The sequence below is a fragment of the Delphinapterus leucas genome, chromosome 21 (genome assembly GCF_059928025.1).
Source record: "Delphinapterus leucas isolate spDelLeu-1000000601 "Yukka" chromosome 21, BTC_Dleu_Yukka2, whole genome shotgun sequence".
In the NCBI taxonomy this organism is placed as follows: domain Eukaryota; kingdom Metazoa; phylum Chordata; class Mammalia; order Artiodactyla; family Monodontidae; genus Delphinapterus; species Delphinapterus leucas.
Genome location: NC_143149.1, coordinates 25,535,015 through 25,554,679, shown reverse-complemented (window position 1 = coordinate 25,554,679; position 19,665 = coordinate 25,535,015). Strand labels below are relative to the sequence as shown.

General features: G+C 44.7%; 1 pseudogene; it reads right to left on the bottom strand.

Moving 5' to 3' along the window:
• Positions 1–2,231: 2,231 nt before the first annotated feature.
• LOC111173584 (calpain small subunit 1 pseudogene) lies at positions 2,232–19,373 on the bottom strand (annotated as a pseudogene).
• Between the last annotated feature and the right edge of the window lie 292 nt (positions 19,374–19,665).

Sequence of the window (19,665 nt, the reverse complement as noted above, 5' to 3'; positions counted from 1 at the left end):
CCATTCAAACACATTGGCCAGAATTGGGTCACATGCCCGTGCACTAGCCCAAAGGGAGGCTGAAATGCAAATTTCAGATGTTTTCACTCTTCCTGGTAGGAGGCAGTTTCTGTAAGTAATGAAGGAAATGGTTGGAAATAAATATTGTGGAGGCAACTGAGTGTCATCCCTAACCATCACATCTGGGATAAGCCTCTTCTTTTTTTTTAAGCCTTTTCTTTTCAATGACTCCGACACACTGATGTATTCTTGCCTGGTGGACCAGTCTGAAGGAGTGGGGAATGCCTCACAGTTTTAGGTGTTGTTCTTTTGAAGGCCTTTATGCATTAAACCCTGACCCAAAACAAAGACACATTTATGTTGGTCCCAACGTAGCCCTTTAAATGTGTTCTCCTTTAGCCAGAATGATTAGAACTTCAAATTTCACAATCACTTTCCTTTTTGCCCAGAAAAATATTTTTTTAAACTTGAAGAATACCTTTTCTTTTACCCATTATTCACTTCAATTTTTCATGCCAAGCTTATGGCACAATATCCCGCTGAGTACACGCACAACAACCTTCGAGATGGCAGAATCCTCATTTCAGAGGGGACTTTCTTTCAGTTGGATTTCATCCAAATGTACTTTCATTCTTAAGTATGCTATTAGAAGGAAGGTAAAACAGATAATGATTTTCTTTTGATGCTCAAGATTGCCCAAGATTTTTAAAGCGCTCTGCGCACTGATTTTAACCTCTCATCACTTCGATCAGGTGAAGCAGGCCAACGTGCAGTGTTTCAGTGTGGGGAATACTTAACTAGTCTCAAGACCTGCAAAAGAGGTTTGGCCCTGATTTGCACACAATGTTATATACTTTTGTTCACCATGTAAATGGGGCCTGTAACTTGGGTAAATTCTTTCACAATGTTCCTAAAGCACAGATATTAAAGTGCATTTTCTCAAAGCTTACATAAAATTCCAAGTGGTGTACAAAATAAGTTTTAAATGCTACATATGGAGAAAAGAGAAGAGAAAGAAAACTAGTATTTAATGAATAGCTTTGCTATTCAAGACATGATGCTTAAATGTCTGACATCTTTATATTTATATAATCTTGAAAACAACTTTCTGAGTTATTTTACAGGCTATTGATTCATCCAAGGTCATACAATCTAATGAACATCAGAGACAGAATGAGAATTACTGCCAAAGACTATTCCTGCAAAGGAAGCGATGTGGAGTTTTTACAAACACACACTTGATAAGGTAGTTTTTTCTTAGTCTTTGCCTGTTTATTAAAATAGAATTTCTGTTTAGGGTTGAGTTGCAGAACAAGCTTTAAATCCAAAACAGCACTCTCATGATCATTAGCAGGATATCCAATCAGAGATATTTTCTTCAGAAAGATTTGTACATTTTCTCCTGCCCACTGGTAAGGATAGGCACGTCCTCTGGAACTCAATGCATTACACATTCCAAGCATAGCAAATCAATCATTAATTATTCTCAGGAAGAGTGTTCAAAGTTCTCTTCCTTCTTTGGGTGACATGATACAACATGAAAAACAAAACAAAAACCCTGGGTACTTAGTCCTTAGGTAGTACCTGATCAAATACCCCGTTTGTTACAGGTCCTTCAACTTCTACACTGTTCCCTCACTTCCCAAGATAAAAAGGAGGGTAGGGGCTTCCCTGGTGGCGCAGTGGTTGAGAGTCCGCCTGCCGATGCAGGGGACACGGGTTCGTGCCCCGGTCCGGGAAGATCCCACATGTCGCGGAGCGGCTGGGCCCGTGAGCCGTGGCCGCTGAGCCTGCGCGTCCGGAGCCTGTGCTCCGCAACGGGAGAGGCCACAACAGTGAGAGGCCCGCGTACCGCAAAAAAAAAAAAAAAAAAAAAAGGCGGGGGGGAAGACTATGGATTTCTGTACTGAGGGAACTTTTCTGACCTAACTAAGTAAATCTGAATTGTAGCACAAAATAGCAGTGTTAAAATCTTGAGCTGTATGTTAGTTCTTCAAAAAGGCTTTGAGGTATGCGTGAGTTTATAGTGACTGCGAAAAGTTGTTGGACTGTTTTTTTTTCTTTTTTTCAGAGAGAGCAGCCACTGGGGTACATTTTTGTCCTTTTGGGCCTGGCAGGCTGGGAGCAGAATACAGACAAAGGCACTGGGGCATATGGGCCTGTTATGGCCTGGAATTCGGGCTCTCCGGGTGGTAACTGAATGGGTATGCCAGGGTGTGTAGGGACTGGACTGATCCTCCCAGAACTGAGAGAAGGGCCCTTGGGATGTGGAAGCAACACAAGTGTTGGACGTGGCACTGGTGCGGGAGAGGGGTCACGCAGTGGGTGTGAGATTGGGTGTGCTGGCCTGGGGTCACCCTGCGGGCAGGGCGTGGTGAAGCTTGTTGGGCCCTGGCTGTTGACTGAGAAGCTGGATGCCAAGGGCTGGGAGAACTGAAAGGCCCGTGAAGGTGTGACTGCGATCAGCCTCAGCCCTGGGAGAGACGGAAGAGTCCAAGGTGAGTCCTGCGGCGAGGCAATGAGGGGGCAGGTCTGGGGCTCCCATTCAGGAATACATGGTCAGCTGCAGCCACTCCTGGCTGTCCACCTGGATTTGTCCGGTGCCACGTCTGTCAAGAGGTTTGAAGGCACAGAAATCTGACGAGTCTGACCAGACAGCTGATGAAGCTGTCAACATCCATGTTCCCTCCCCCGTCTGAGTAGCGTCCGATGATCCTGTCGTAGAGATGCTCATTCAGGCGGAACCCTGCTGCCTCAAAGGTTCCTGGGGAGTTCACCGCTGCCCATGGTCCCTGAACGGTCAACGTCAAACTGTTTGCCACATTTTGATGTTGCTCCACAAGCACTAGAATTCCTCGAAGCCCAGCTTGCTGGTCGTGTCACTACCCATCACGGTCACCATGATGCAACAGGATTCAATGCTAAAACCGTCAGTCTTCAGACCGGAAGGTCGGGTCACGACTTGGTTAAGAATGTTCGTGAATTCTGTGGCACTGACTCTCTAGCCAGCTGGGCAAAGACTCTCCGGCACTGCCGGACCTCCTCACTCTGATTGGCCCGGATGATGGCGTAACGGGTGCGAGGGGCGGGGCTCTGGGTGTAACGCGCAGGCGCCTCACGGGCGGCGCTAGTAACCCGGCCGGGAAACGCCGGCCGCGCTGCGGCTGGCCGTTCCGCCAGCACCCCTACCCTTGGGCCTGCTGTCCTCTGTACCACCCTCCCCACCCCAGCCACCGTCTCCCCCTGACCCCAACCAGGGTCCCCCCTTCTTCCCCCTTCCCCCTCCCGCTCCTTTAAGAACGAGTTAACCAGGACCGTGGCTGTGACTCAAGATTACGCCTCAATCACACGCTCGCCGGTCTGCTCACCTGTGCAGCCTTCCTAGCGTTGGACTTTGGGGGAAGGCTGCTTGAGAAAACTCTAGAAAATTAAGCAACAAACTCCAGTTATCTCCAGAAAAAAGAAGAAAGGAAAACTTTAAAGGTAAAAAAAATTAAGGCAGTAAAAAATTTGCTGCCTAAAGGTTCTTTTACGAGGCCTGTGGGTTTTCATCTTTCCGTATGCCAATAACTTAGACATAGTGTTTAATTTGCTGCTTTATGGTAGAAAACTCGTTGATTCAACAATGATTTGTTCAATAATAACTTCTTCAACAACTTTGTGGTGAATACCAGACGTGGATATAGGGGCAGAATAGAACTGTAAACTGGGATAAAAGACGGAAGATGCCACTGCAAAAAACAGCCAGGTACCAAAATTCAAGAAAAAAGATAGGAATTAATTCTAAGGGATTTATTCTTCAGCGCGACCCATGAATGCCGGGTCATCCATATAATGTCCCACCCACTTATTGTACAAACTGAACAGTGAGGCCTAAGGTCCTTGAAAATTCTCCTCACTTAAAAATAAATGCGTCTACCTTTGTTGCACATTTAACAGTGTGCAAAGAACCTGTGAGAAACGTGTTTTTGAATAGAGCTAATAATAACAAGGAGTATGAAAAAGTGTGATGTCGGTCCTTTAAAATTGTTTGAAGTCAGAGATCATCTGTAGCATATGGATTTCAACTTTGCTACCCTAAAGAGATGGCTTCAGACTACAGTGTTTAAGAAATTTAGTTTACTCTCTGAACTCCAATTTAATATTAACTTTCGCTTAGAGAAATGTCTTTTGAAAGCTAACCTGAGCTAAAGGAAAACTTCCGCTGACAATTCCTTTTGGCGGGGAACCATTCTTTGCCACTCTCAGTGTTCCCCACCTTGATCCTTCTGGTGTCTATTTCTGTTTTGTTTCTGAACTCAGAGAGGGTCAGAGTATGATCCCTTCTTCCTCTGAAACCCCAGCATCACCTAGAATTGCAGACCAGGCAGGCGTACAGCAGACCTGCCCACACATGCCATCAGTGTCAGGCAGACTCAGACCAGAGAGATCCTTCTCTGATCGGGGACAGAGATCATGAAAAGTGTGTAAAAACTAGGCTTGTACCCTGGTTCATTACAGAGTCACCTTGGCTTACACAACTAAAAGAAGAGGTTCCCTGATGGCTCATGAAACCCGGAAGAAACCTGACCTTAAAAATGCTAAACATATGGATTACAATTGAACACCATATTGTCCCAATATTCAGAAAAGTGATGAAAGATTTTCAGTTTTAATCCCAGTGTTGGTCTCCTGAAGACACATAGAGTTTCAAATAGTGCAGGCCTCATCCCTGAATTTTTTTACGTGAACTTTTAGCCAAACAGCTGGTAAACAGGTTTCCTTGAATTCATTCAAATATCTCATTATCTTTTCAAAGTTTCCCTTTGAACGTTCATTTCTCTGCTAGTCTAACTTCTTATCACTAATTTCTTCAATGGGTATAAGGATCATACTCCTTGCTCCTACAATATTATGCAGATCTATAACACTCCTAAAATGAAAACCATAGTGCTAGACTTGCTGTCATAATTGTCATAAAAATACTAATTTAGTCTCTCTCTAATTTAAAACAAGACACTAATATATTTTAAGGATTCTAGAAAAGAGGCATTGCTATTTTCACTCATTGTTACTGACCAGTCTTCTTAGAGTTTTAAGTCTTGCATCTGTTTTCTCCATGTTTTCTTAACTGATATATATCCTATTAAAACTGGGAAGCAGGGCTTCCCTGGTGGCGCAGTGGTTGAGAGCCCGCCTGCCGATGCAGGGGACATGGGTTCGTGCCCCGGTCTGGGAAGATCCCACGTGCCGTGGAGCGGCTGGGCCCGTGAGCCATGGCCGCTGAGCCTGCGCGTCTGGAGCCTGTGCTCCGCGACGGGAGGGGCCGCGGCAGTGAGAGGCCTGCATACCGCAAAAAAAAAAAAACCAAAAAACTGGGAAGCAACCATCCTAGGTTAAGATTTCGATACATGTTTCTCTCTTTTCCTTGCCAATGTATTTCTCTGATTGTCCCTTATTTCCCATAGCATTTAATACCCATATAATGCAAAAAGCTCACCATGTTACCTAATGGATTTGTACATGTACATATGGTACATATCTTGAAACAGCTTTTAATTTTATATAGCTGTGCAGTCAGCTGCTGGTTTCTACTGCTTCTAGAAACCTTGCCAGACCATCTGCAGACCTCTAATACTTCTGACCAGAGGGTAACTGGCAGGAATTCAATGTTACGACCATATTCAGCAAAATTTCATGATTCCAATGCCCTAACTCAGAAGCAATACTAACTGGCCTTCAGAAAGAGACAGAGGTTAGCAAGACCTCTACGTTAACTACAATAATGCTTCTCTGAGTCAGCAGATATTATTGACACGAGTAGCAGAACTCAGACCCTACACAAATATCAGTCATCAGCTGGTCAGAATAATAGGACTGGGTATGTGGACAATAGCAGAAAGATGTTCTAGATGCTGGGCATACCTTCTTGGAATCAGGAGGAATTATTGTGACTGGCTTTGGGAACACAGCAAATTATAGGATCAGGCTAACTAATTGCAGCTTTAAGGAATCCCCACTAGCAGAAAATACTCACTAGACCAGGGGTCCTCAACCCCCGGGCCATGGACCAGTACTGGTGTGCGGCCTGTTAGGAGCCGGGCCGCACAGCAGGGGACGAGTGAGCTGCTGCATCTGCTGCTCCCCATGGCTCCCCATCGCTCGCATTGCCACCTGAACCATCCCCACCCCCACCGGTCTTCCGCGAGACCGGTCCCTGGTGCCGAAAAGTTGGGGACCTCTGGGCTAGACTGAAGGAAACAAGCTAGTTTAGCTGACCTTCTGTGTAGCAGGTGACCTGAAGGTGAGGGTGTGCAGGACACCCGTGAAACCTTGTAGACCAGTGTTTTTGTTTTGTTTGTTTTTTTTAAATCCAGTGGTTTTCTTTCTCTCTTTTTTTAACATTTCATTTATTTATTTTTTGGCTGCACGGTGTGTTAGTTGTAGCACGCGGGCTCCTCTCTAGTTGTGGTGTGCAGGCTCCAGGGCACGTGGGCTCTGTAGTTTGCAGCAGGCGGGCTCTCTAGTTGAGGCGCTAGAAATCAGTAGTTGCAACGCGCCGCCTTACTTGCCCCACGACATGTGGGATCTTAGTTCCCCGACCAGGGATCGAACCCGAGTCCCCTGCATTGGAAGGCGGATTCTTGACCACTGGACCACCAGGGAAGTCCCTGCACATCCGTGTTGATGCAGCTAATCTGAAAATGGTTGTCCCCTTCCTCCTCAATAATCCACTCCAAAGTGACATGATTTATGTATCATCACAGATTCATAGTTAACTCCTACAATTCTTTATTCCTGTCCTCTAACCATTTAGTTATCACGTATAATGATTACATCACTTGCTTCCTTGTATAGCGCCCCCCATAAACGGATGTTTTGGGGGAAAGGGCGCACATACGCCATGCACACGTGCTGTTGTGTTTGTTGTTTCAGGGGGAGTCTAAAGTTGTTGCATTAGTCAGAAGGGAACTTCACACTTTTATTTTGTGGGTGGAGTGGTAGACAGAGTGAAATGTGGAGGTATGCATGACAGGAAGGAAAGGAAAATGGACAGCGAATGCGTTCCTCATTCTATGAGACCGTGAGGTAACTGATGTTGTTTGGAAAGTTCAAGTTCAAATTCCAGAGACGGTGGTTATATGTAGAGATGTAGGTATATGGAGACACATAGCATTGGGCTAGCCTTCTTTGTTTTTGAAAATCAACTTTATTGAGATATCATTTACGTACAATGTAATGCATCCATTTAAAATGCACAACTCAGTGTGTACACATGTGGAACTACTGCCACAATCAAGATGGAGAATATTTCTATCATTCTCCAGAATTTCTCCTTGCTTCTTTGTTGTTCCTCCCTTCTTCTACTTTGGCCCCAATCAAAACAGAGCTGCTTTTTGGTCACAGATTTTTAAAATTTTCTAGACCTTTATATAAATGGAATCATACTCTCATGTCTGGCATCGTACACGCAACATAATGATGTTGACATTTATTCATTTTGTTGTGTATTTAGCAGTTTGTTTCTTTTTATTGTTGAATAATATTCCACCATGTGCATGTATCACTTTCTGTTTATCCATAACCTGCCGGTGAACATCTGGATTGGTTTTGATTTTTGTGCATAAAGCTGCTATGGATGATTTCCAATTTAGGGTTATTGTGTGCAAAACTGTTATAAATACTTGTGTACAAGTCTTTGTGTGGACATATATTTTCATTTCTTTTGTGTATATACTTGGGAGTGGAACGTCTGGGTCATATGTTTCACTTTTTCAGGAATTACCAAAAGGTTTTTTTCTGAGTGATTGAGCCATATAATATTCCCAGAAGGGGTGTATGAGGATTCCAGTCGCTGAGCATCCTCACCTCCATTTGGTTTTGTCCATTTTAATTATAGCCATTCTAATGGGTGCATGGTGGAATCTCACGGTAGTTTTAATTTCCATTTCCCTGGTGACTAGTGTCATTTACATCTTTTCATGCAACTTGTATACTGTCATTAGTGAAGTGTCTGTTCAATTCTTTCACTCTTTTTTTAATTGGATTGTTTGTCTTTTTATTATTGCATTGTAAGTGTTCTTTAAATAGTCTGGATACAAGTCCTTTGTTAAATATATGCTTTGCAAACATTTTTTACATTCTCTTGGTTGTCTTTTCATTTTCTTGACAATGTCTTTTAAAGACCCCAATTTTTAAAAATTAATTAATTAATTAATTAATTAATGGCGGCATTAGGTCTTCATTGCTGCATGCCAGCTTTCTTTAGTTGCATCAAGTGGGGGCTACTCTTCATTGTGGTGAGCAGGCTTCTCATTGTGGTGGCTTCTCTTGTTGTGGATGACGGGCTCTAGGCACATGGGCTTCAGTAGTTGTGGCACTCGGGTTCAGTAGTTGTGGCGCATAGGCTTAGTTGCTCCACGGCACGTGGGATCTTCCCGGACCAGGGCTCGAACCTGTGTCCCCTGAATTGGCAGGCGGATTCTTAACCACTGCACCACCAGGGAAGCCCTAAAGACCCACATTTTTATTTTGATAAAGTCTAACTTACTGGCATTTTCTTTTATAGCTCATGGTTTTTCTCTCCTATTTAAGAAATCTTCACAAAACCCAAGGTCACTAAAATTTCTCCATTGTTTTCTTCTAGAAATTTTATAGTACTAGGCTTCACATTTAGGTCTATGATCATTTCAAGTTAATTTTTGTGTATAGTTTGAATTGACACTTTTTTTTTGCATATGGATATCCAGTCATTCCAGCACCATTAGACATATATGTGTGGATCTCTTTCTGGACTCTATTCTGTTTCATTGTTCCTTTTGTCTATCTTTCTGTCAGTACTGCACTATCTCGATTTTTGTAGATAGCATAAGTTCTTCTTACACTATCAAGGTCCATCTTGTTCTTCTTTTTCAAAATTGTTTTGGCTATTCTAGAGCTGTCACATTTCCAAATAAAATTTAGAATGAGCTTGTCAATTTCAGTGAGAATACTGGCTGGAATTTTGACTGGGGTTACTTTGAATCCCTCAGTCAATTTGAGTAGAATTGAAATCTTAACAGTTGAATCTTTCAATGAACCTATGAATTTTAACGTACTATGAATCGGAACCTTCCAATAAACCTATGAACATGGATTATTTCTCCATGTATGTGATTCTTCCTTAATTTCTTTGAGCAATGTTCTATAATTTTCAGTGACGAGTTCTCACATATCTTTTGTTAAATATATTCCTAAGTATTGTTTGTTTTTAGGTACTCTTGCAAATCGAATTTTTATTATTTAATTTTCTGATTGTTTACTGCTGGCGTACAGAATACAATTAACTTTTGGATGCTTCACTTTGTACTCTCCCACCTTGCTAAATTTACATATTCTAGTAGCTGTCATGTAGATTTCCTTGAGGTTTTCAGCACAAATACTCATGCCATCTGTAAATAGAGTCCAATTTTCTTCTTCCTTTCTTTGCTTTTGATATTTATTTTGGTTTCTTTCTTTTTTTCTTACTTCCATTTTATTGTTTTGTACTCAATTTTTGCCCTCGTTGCTCACTGGGGATAACCCACCGCTACGTTAAAATCCCTGATCTGGGGAAATTTAGCAGAGATCTCAAACTAAGGCAGGAATAGGGCCAGGAAAAGAGCTGATGGATTAAAGAAGAAACAAAAAAAAGACACTGTGAAGAAATATAGTTAGCTAGAGGCAAGCCTGCAGTTTTAGCTTTGCTCTGCTGCTGCTGTTGCTGGTCACATCGAGGTCCTTTTGAGCTGGTTGGAAAGAAGGAGAAAATGTGTGAGAGCTGTGAGTGGATGGGTCTTAGCTGTGGCTGGAAAACTCTGTGGACGTTAGGAACTCCTAGGATTTTCAAGTGAGGAGGCCAGTATCAGCCATAGGCCAACATGCCAATCAGATCCCAGTTCCCCCTCCCGTGCACATCCACCCACTGAGTCTCTGCCTCAGTTTCTGGACCCTTCCCAGAGACCTTTCCTTCTTCCCCTAGCAAAAGCTCTCAGGAAATATCTGAGCCCCTTTCTGTGATTAAATTCTGCCCCATCCCCACACCTCACCCGCTGTTACGTTTTAACAAGGTGTATCCGAAGATGTTTTAAGTCCCGAACAATGACAGCACAAACACAACAGCAAAACATGTAAAGGAAGAAAATAGCATTTATTGAACATCTACGAACCCTATGATGCCCCACGGTTATTATTTAATCATAATAAGGCCTAAAATAGGATTTGTGTCCTCATTATAGATTAAAGGACTGGGGTTTAAGAGGTTCAGCCTTTTGTTCAAGGTCATATAAAAATTGGAGAATAAATTTGAACCTCGACCTGAGTTTAAGTATAGGCCTTTTCCACTGCACTCATCTGACCCTTCCATATTGCTGAACACTTTGTGTAATATATTTGCTGACTTATCACTGACTCTACTATACTAGATTGTACATTTCTTGTCTGCAGGAGTGCACGCACCATTATACACCCCACCTCCAGCACAGGGCACAGCAAGTAGTAGTTATACAGTGCCAGCTTGTTGAATTGATTGAAATACCAAGAGAACAATGTGTCTACTTGCTTTATTTATTCATTCATTAAACAAATACTTTTTTGTGGTTAGACACATAGATCTAGAGTGGAAGTCACATAAGCAAATAAGCAATTAATTCTACACAGTGTTACAAGCAATGCTACAGGACGAATAAAATATTGAGGAAACACAGAAAAGAGATACCCAGAGTGGCCTTGGGATGTCAGCAAAGTCTCCCTGAAGGAGGAGGGATATTTTGACGTTTGATGTCGAGAATGATGCGTTGTGAAAGAAGGAAGATAATCCAGACAGAGAAGGCGGTCACGTGCAAGGTTGGGAGTGAGAGAGTGTGTGACACATTCAAGAAAATGTAAATAGCTCAGTGTGGTTGGGACATAGAAGGTGAGACATGGAATGATGAGAGATGAGGGCAGACAGTGAAACAGGTGTCAACTATGAGAAGATTATCGTGTTCTGTTAAGGCTTTATCCCAAGGGAGCCACCGAAGGGATATAATCTGCAGATGGCAGAATCTGATTTCTTATTTAGGAAGACCATCCTGGCTGACTTCTTCGTGGAAAATGGTGGGGGTGGGGCAGGACACCATTTAGTAAAGAATCGCTGAACTCTAGGTGAAAGATGATTGTGGTCGAAACAAAGACAAAGAGTATGGGATTGGGGAAGGTGGGTAGATTTGAGAGATAAAAGTAAAATGAATAGGATTTGGAGACGATTAATTTGGGAGTAATGGAGAAAGGATTGGTGAGGATGTCTTAGGTTTGGGGTTTGGGGAAATGGTGGACAGCCAGGCCATTTATGAGCTCTTGAACCCAGGTGAAGTATTCGTGTGAAGAAGAATACCTCCAATAAATATCATCCCAGATGGTGTACCGGAACCTTAAAATCACCATAATTGTTTCAGTAAATTATTAGCCTCCCCCTCTCCAGCTAACTCGCCACATCTCTCTATAACACCGTCATTTTCCGAGTCAGTTAGGCTGCAAACCTCTTGAGCACCGTTGTTTCCTCCTCTCCTCAGCCATCCCTACACTTTCAATTAGTCGCTGAGGCCTGTTTGTCATCCTCACCAATGTCTCTTGAGTCTGCCCTGTCCTTCCTTTCCCACTGTCATAACTGCAGTCTGAGCCCTTATCACTTCATGCCGGAACTACCTCTTAGCTTGAGTAGTTTCCTAACCCGTCTTCATACCTCCAGTTGCTCCCCAGTGCAGTCCATCTGGGACCCCATGGCCAGAATGATTTTCTTTGTACACTGCTTCCGTCACCTCTCCCAGCTCAGACTAAAGGAGAGCTTGCCTTGAGCTCGGACTAAAGGAGAGTGGCTCCAGCAGACTGCAGGCTAGGAAGAGAAAGGAGGCCCCTGTTCATTTCCTAGTCCCTCCTGCTTCACTGCAGTTGTAGTAGTGGCTCCGTCACCTGCTGCAGAAGGACCTGCGCCTTCTCCCATGGCTCCAATGCTTCAGGCTCCGGGAGTGCCACTCCCTCTGTGTGTTCTCTCAGACTCCAGGGTGGTGACAGATCACTGCTGTCGCTCCTCCCAGCATGTCAGCATCCGTCGTGGTTCCCTTCACCCTGCTTCTTCATTCAACTTCCTTTGCTTGAACTCTCGTTAATGTGCCATCTGTCTGCCTCATGGATGCTAATTGATACAATGCTGTCTCGAAGAGCACCCAGACTAGTCTTTGCCTTCATAGGGGTGCATCTGGGTACATTGATCTCTCCCATGGCACCAAGCATGGGGACGGGCCACTAGAAAATCGCTTGTTATCCTAGATGAAGAAAGATTATTCATAAGCTAGACAGTTCTTTGTGTGAATACAGGGTTCCTGTTGACAAACCAGACTGCCAGACGTGACCCCTGTTAGCACGGGGCTATTATTGATTATTTCCCAGTGGGCTTGACCCTACACCCCATGGGGTTCCCAACTGATAGTGAAAGATCAAGATGACATAATCTTATTTATTGACGGGTGCCCAATGGATAGACTCAATGGCCTGTCTAAAACCCAGTGGAATATCTCTGCCATCTTCCAGCTCTAAATTCTAAATTCTGGGACTGATACCATTCTTTATGAAGCCAGCATGTTTCTCACTGTCCTAGAGGATGACTCTGGCAGGAGTTATTCCAAGAGGGCTGATGCTTCAACACCGCTACCTTCAGGGTGATTTGGAGATGACTTGTTCACAGTGCTCTTTCTGTTTAACAAGGGCAATGTTCATTCTCAGAAGTGGAAGAGCCACTAATTGTCTGCTATCATCAAAGAGAAACTCTTACCAGATGCCTTAGCAGAATTTGCTGCTTTGCTGCTTTCTGGAGGCCTCAGAGATTCTTGTTTTAATTATCCTTTCTCCACACATCATGTTTTTGAAATTCCCAACATATTTCCAAGTTATTTTAGCTGGGTATCTTCCCAGCTGATCTTAAAATCAGAGTTCCTACTCTTGGCTTCTTAATGATGCTTACCAGTGGGAAAAAAAAGGGGTGAAAGGATCTCAAGATCTTTTCCCTCAGGATGTAGTATAACTATCTCTCGGGGAAGGAGTTTTTTCATTTCAGTGTGAAGTGCAGGGTGCAGAAGGGCCAACACATGCAAACTTGAAGCAAACGTTTCCAGAGCATCAGTCCTTCACACATGCGTAAAACAGATCATCCAATGGGAGCAGTACATAAATCACTCAGAATAGAGTGCCAAAAAATTCCACCGCGTGCCTTCCAGAATTTAAAACCCAAACATGTTAGAGTTCCAAGCCCTTACCTAAAAAATCCTGAAGGGAAAATGAACTGCGAATAACTATGGAGAAAGTAGAAACGATTCATCCACCTGATGGGACCACCTGCTAATCAAAGTTCCCACAGTGTTTCGTATCCAGCTATGAATCAAAACTCTGGAGCTAAGTTTATGGCTTAAAAAGCCAAAGACTCCTGTCATCATCATCACTGTTATTTACCAGTGACTGAGCCAGAATCTGCATGAGTCTCGATGTTTCTTAAAGGATGTTGGTCCATCCTTAAAGGATGTGTCTGATTTGGGGGAGGAGTGTGGCCTGGTTCCAGATGCTGAGGTTAATGGGCAGTGTGGTAAATCACAGTCACAGAAAAGAAAGGCCTTGGAGTGGGTGGACGAGTGTTTTAGTTTCTTAACCCACTGCACACCCACGGAAGAGAGAACTTGACATGTGTTAGAAATGTCTAAGAAGAGGTACTTCCACACATTGTTTTAGGAAAGTGTTCTTGTACTAGACACAGTGCTTAGTGCAGAATGTTTCTAAAAAGGATTTATCGAGGTAGATGGGAAATAATTCTTATAGCAAAATGTCTGCCATCTTACGTGCAGAAAGTAAGTGGGGCTGAACATGAGGAGCCCCCCAAAAATTGGAAAAAGAGAATGGGTTCAGCTATCAAACCAATGCCCTGAAATAGTCTGGCACACAGTCTGGCACTGAGCTACAAGACTTGGTTCAATATATTTATGTATCAGTTTGCTATGGCTGCTGTAATGAAACACCCCAACTGGGTGACTTAAAACAACAGACATGTATTGCCTCACAGTACGGGAAGGCAGAAGTCTGAAGTCAGGATGACAGCAGGGCCATGCTGTCTCTGAAATGTAGAGGGGCCTCCTTCCTTGGCTCTTCCTAGCTTCTGGTGTTTACCTGCAATTGCTTGGTTTCTTGGTTTGCATCACCCCAGTTCCGTGTCCGTTGTTGCATGGTGTTCTCTGTGTGTCTCTTTCTTCACATGGCTGCCTTCTTATGAGGACACCAATCATATTGGATCAGGGGCCCACCCTACTTCAGTATGACCTGACCCTAACTATTACATCTGCAACAATGGACAAGTCACATTTTGAGGTACTGGCAGTTGGGACGTCAACATCTTTTTTTGGAGGGGGAGGACACAAGTCAACATGCAACAACTTTATTGAAATATGGCAGGAATAAGATTTACAAATTAGGAGCTTTCTTCTCTGTTTCTGTTCTCCTTTTTTCTTGCCTTCCTTCCTTCCTTCCTTCCTCTTTCCTTCCTTTCTTTCTCTCTCTCTTTCTCCCCCCCTTCTCTCTTTCTTTCTTTTCTTGTTTCCCTAGCCATAGCATCTTGGTGAGGAGTGAAGAACAGAACTAGGAGACACTAAGTTGTTGTACATAAGAAAAGGCATGGTGATACCTAGAGAAATACAACTCGAAATGAGAAAGGCGGTCTGCCTGTGTGATGAAGACATCTCATATACAGCATAATGGAATTTTGAAAAAGGAGAAAGAAGATTTAGCAGTGTAACATGCGTGAGGGAGCTAAAGATGATTTTCAGAAGTTGGCTGTGTTGCCAGGAGTAGCCATCCTTTACCACCATTGAGAGCACCGAGTCCATAGCTATGTTTCACGTCATGGCTTTGGAGTCACTTCTGTGTTCCGTTCAGCTGTGTCACTGTGATGAGCTGGCTCTGTGGAGGGAGGAAACAGGACCAGTTTTGTTCATGCTACATGAAGCCTGACGGTTAGCCTGCTACATAAATCTGATGGGGATTCTTTAGCAACGGAGGCACAGTAACAAAAGACAGAGAGAAGAAAATTGTGGCAGGGTCCATTCAAGCACAGCCCAAAGGACGAAGAAGCTTGTCTGGTGGACTTTAATATTATGGCTCCTCTGTAATAGACACTATGTCTTATACTTTCTCAGCTGAGAATTAATCCTTCATATCACCCAAGGAAGCCCACCTGTTCTGTTCCTATGCTCATCAAACAAACTTCCCACGTTAGTTTATACTACTTCAAGGAGAGAATGTGTTAATTGTATTAACAAAAATATTCACATCCAGAGTTCGGCAGACTTTTTTGTAAAGGGCAAGACTGTAGATATTTTCAGCTTTGCAGGCCACAGCAGCTCTGTGGCCGTAACGCAGCTCTGCCGCTCCTGGGGGGAAAGCGGCCCCAGACAATACGTAAGCCTAGGGCCTGGATGTGCTCCAGCGCAACTTTCTTTACAAAAACAGGCGTCAGGCTGAGCTGGCCCACAAGCCATTGTTTGCTGACCCTGTTTTAGACCATAGGGCAATATATATATATATTTTTGCCTTTTTAGTAAAACTTTGAATTTCGCTTTTATATGTAAATCTCAGTTTGGTTAATGAGCACTGCCTTTGAGAAACAGTTCCACCTTCTATGTGCTGACAAATTCAAGATTCTGAGTGTGTAAGACCTAGGGTCAGATCTTCCAGCACGGTTAATTCACACGCTCGTTGTTACCTCATAAAGCTTCATGGCAACAGTGTGCTGATTTCTCCTCCAAAATGGATAGGATCTCATGATACAATTTTATTTATTTTATTTTTTTCTTTTGGCCACACCACGCAGCATGTGGGATCTTAGTTCCGTGACCAGGGATCGAACCCGTGCCCCCCTGCAGTGGAAGTGCAGAGTCTTAACCACTGGACCACCTGGGAAGTCCCTCTCATGATACAATTTTATATCAGCAGTTTTCTCTTTTTGTTTTTCCTTCACTCAGTGGGGCCTCAAAGGTCAATGAGACTAGTTTTGTAAAGGAGAGTGTGGGTCTTAGAAATGTGAACTGACTTAGAAGTGAAAACTGGAAGCGAGGCTGAGTATCCAGGATTCCCAACCTTAGGTTTGGTTTCCCAGCCTTTGAACTTGGCTGCTAAAAATTATCACAAAAGCTGGAGACCCGGGACTTAAGTCACCAGACAGCAGTTATATAGTGTTGATGATGGGGATGGTGCGTAAGCCACTGGCTTGGTACAAAGAAGCCAAGAGTACTCACGAGCTCTCATGGACGCCGTATAGTTCGTATGATCTCTTTTAAAAATTTGAAATGCCATTAAACATTTATTATCCATGTATTTATCTAAGCCTGTCTTGAACCTGTCTATGTTTTGGCTCTACAACTAGTTCAGGTAACAAATTCCATGTGTTTACTTGTCTTCTAGACAAGAAGCCCTTCTTGTTGATTTAAAGCTGCTTTTTATTAAAACTGATGGTGGGGCTTCCCTGGTGGCGCGGTGGTTGAGAGTCCGCCTGCCGATGCAGGGGACACGGGTTCGTGCCCCGGTCTGGGAAGATCCCACATGCCGCGGAGCGGCTGGGCCCGTGAGCCGTGGCCGCTGAGCCTGCGCGTCCGGAGCCTGTTCTCCGCAACGAGAAAGACCACAACAGTGAGAGGCCCGCGTACCGCAAAAACAAACAAACAAACAACAACAAAAAAAAAACTGATGGTGATGTCATCAAAAGATGCCCAAGGTGGATTATCCCAGAGAGCTCTTAAAGGGAACACATTCCGAGGGTGTCCTTTGCAAAAAGGGTCTTTGGGTACCTTACATACCACATCACCCCAAAGTAGCAAAGTTATACAGTGGTTTCCCAACATTTTCAGCCACCAAAACTTGCTAAAAAAATTACGTGGGATCTTAGATAAAATTGGTAACAAATGCACTGGTCTACTTGTAGGCCATTTTCCGCAGAGAATTCAACGTCATGTCGCACACTATCATTTTTTTCTTTTAATTTGGCTGCCCCCCACTGGAACATCAGCTCCACGGAGTCAGAGCATTTTCTGTTTATCCACAGTCACTCAAATAGTCACTGATGCATAGAAGGCATTCAGTAAATATTGTTAAATAAATGAAGCAGCGTGTGAGGTCCTGAAGCCACACCTGAGCCTGCGGCTTCCTCCATGAAGCCACACCTGAGCCTGAGGCTTCCGCCGTGAAGCCACACCTGAGCCTGAGGCTTCCTCCGTGAAGCCACACCTGAGCCTGAGGCTTCCTCCGTGATTTCCTTTCTCTCATCGGGTACCAAACTTGGGCGTCCTCCGTGAAGCCCTTCCTGGGTGGGGTGTGAGGTGGATTTCGATTGGCATAGAACCTTGCAGTAAAGCTCACACGCACTTTATCTTATTGGGGCCTCTCAATCACCCTAATATGGTGCATATTATTACCACTCCCAATTTGTAGTTGAGAAAATAGACTCGGAGACCATAATGGACTTGGTCACAGTCACACTGATGGGAAATGTTAAAGCCGTAGAACTGAGACAGCTCCAAATGCACTACACCAGAATTTCAAACTATTTTGCAACTCATAGGAAGGAATTTTTAAGTATAACCCAGAAAATACACACACACACACACACACACACACACACACACACACACACATACAGTTAAAGCAAAGGTTCTACAAAAGAATGCCTTTACTAATGTAATATACGCTGATATTTTTATTCTATTCAATTAAATTCTAATTGCAACCACAGACTGAAGAACAGCATTGTCTGGCATCCATATTTTCTTGCATAATTTCCCCTCTCATATCATCTTTTCCCTCCGTTTTGAACATGAAGGGATAATTGCTTTCTTCTCCTGCCGGGCTTCCCAGTCTCTACCTGAAGTCAGCGTGTCTGGGAGCGGGAGTCCCCCCGAGCTGGAGTCCGGGGACGCGGAACAGCCAGGACACTGCCTGAAAGGCAGTGGAAAGCTTCTCCGGGGGCACAGGCGGAGAGAGAATCAAATCCGAAAGCCTGGACGTCTGGGGCAGGAAACGGTTAAGAGACCACTAGGTGTTTTGAGCTGACAAGACCACCACAATGTTCCTGCAAAGATTAGGCAGAGAGCAGATGTGCAGTAACTCGAGTTCTTCAGAGTAAGATAGCGACGACATAAATTAACGTTGTCCAGGGCCTGACAAAGGGACCACGCGCTTTTGGAAGTCTTCAGAGGGAAGCCATTTTTTATGGGCCCTCCAAGGTTATATACCTTTATCCAACAGAATGAGTTTAATTAGAGCAGAATGAGTTTAATTGTTTACAGGGAAGGGAAGCGAGCCCAGTAGGGGCTGTCAGGGTGACTGGACAGAAAATAAACGAATGAGCCTGCGAAACAGCCGAGGTTTCCTTGAGCTCTCGTCAGCTGATAAGTTTTCCTTCACCCCTCGAGATGACTTTTGTCTGTTTTCCCGAAACTGGAGAAACAAAGAGGTGAAAGCGTTCCAGACTCCTGATCCTCCGGTTTGGAAGGATTGTGGTCACCATCTCCTTCGAAGCTGCCTTTTCTGAGGGCTGGTGAGGCGATGCCACACCCAGCTGCTGGAGGACGGGCCTCCAGGACCAATTCACCCGCGCACCAGCAGGAGACACCCCTTAGGATGTGGCTGGGCCTTATCAGTGGATATTTAACCTGAGGCTTTGAGGAGGCCCTGGCGCTTCAGCTCCCCAAAGATAAATCCTCTACTCCGGGGAGGCCCAGCTGGGGTGGGCTTTGGGCCAGAGATGGCTCTGCTAGGGCTGTGTCCCAGAAGGAGATATGGGATTTGGCTCACCACTGATAAGAGCCTGGGATTCGGAGGCCTGCTAGGAAGTCCTGATTGGATTCCTATGAGAACCTGAGAAAGGGCAGGAGCTGCGCCTGGTGGGCCGCAGAGGGGTTGCTAGAGTCTGGACCAGGTTTCCCTGAACATCCACAGAGTGCCGGGCCCCTGGGGAAGGAACAAGAGGATAGAGTGAGGTTGGGAGTGGGAATAAAGGGGGACAGGAGGGTGCTCCGGCTGAGGGCCCCAGGCTTCTCTGAGCCCCTGGCTGGACAGGCTGGGCTCCGAGGCTGGGAACTGGTCGGGGCAGACGTGGGTCCAGAGCTGTGCTTACCATGCTGCGGGCAGCTGACTGCCACCGCCCCCTTCCAACCGGCCTCCCAGCCCTTCAGGAAGAGATGCAGATTTGCCCAGGCCAGCCCAGGGCTCACCATAAACTGGTGGATCCCAAACAGAGAACAGCAGAGGCTGTCTCCTCTCGGGTGGGAGAACTGTTTCTTCTTTTTGTTCCCAGGGCCAAGTTTATTCATGGGTGTGGGAGCCTGTGTGGTTGTGGAATCTAAGGACCATTGAAACAAGTCCCCACCCTAAAACATCCCTTCCAGACTGCCTGAAATGCTACCTATAATTTGAGTTAAATGATGCTATTAAAAAAATAAAAATCATCAGGGCTTCCCTGGTGGCGCAGTGGTTGAGAGTCCGCCTGCCGATGCAGGGGACACGGGTTCGTGCCCCGGTCCGGGAAGATCCCACATGCCGCGGAGCGGCTGGGCCCCTCATGGCCGCTGAGCCTGCGCGTCCGGAGCCTGTGCTCCGCAACGG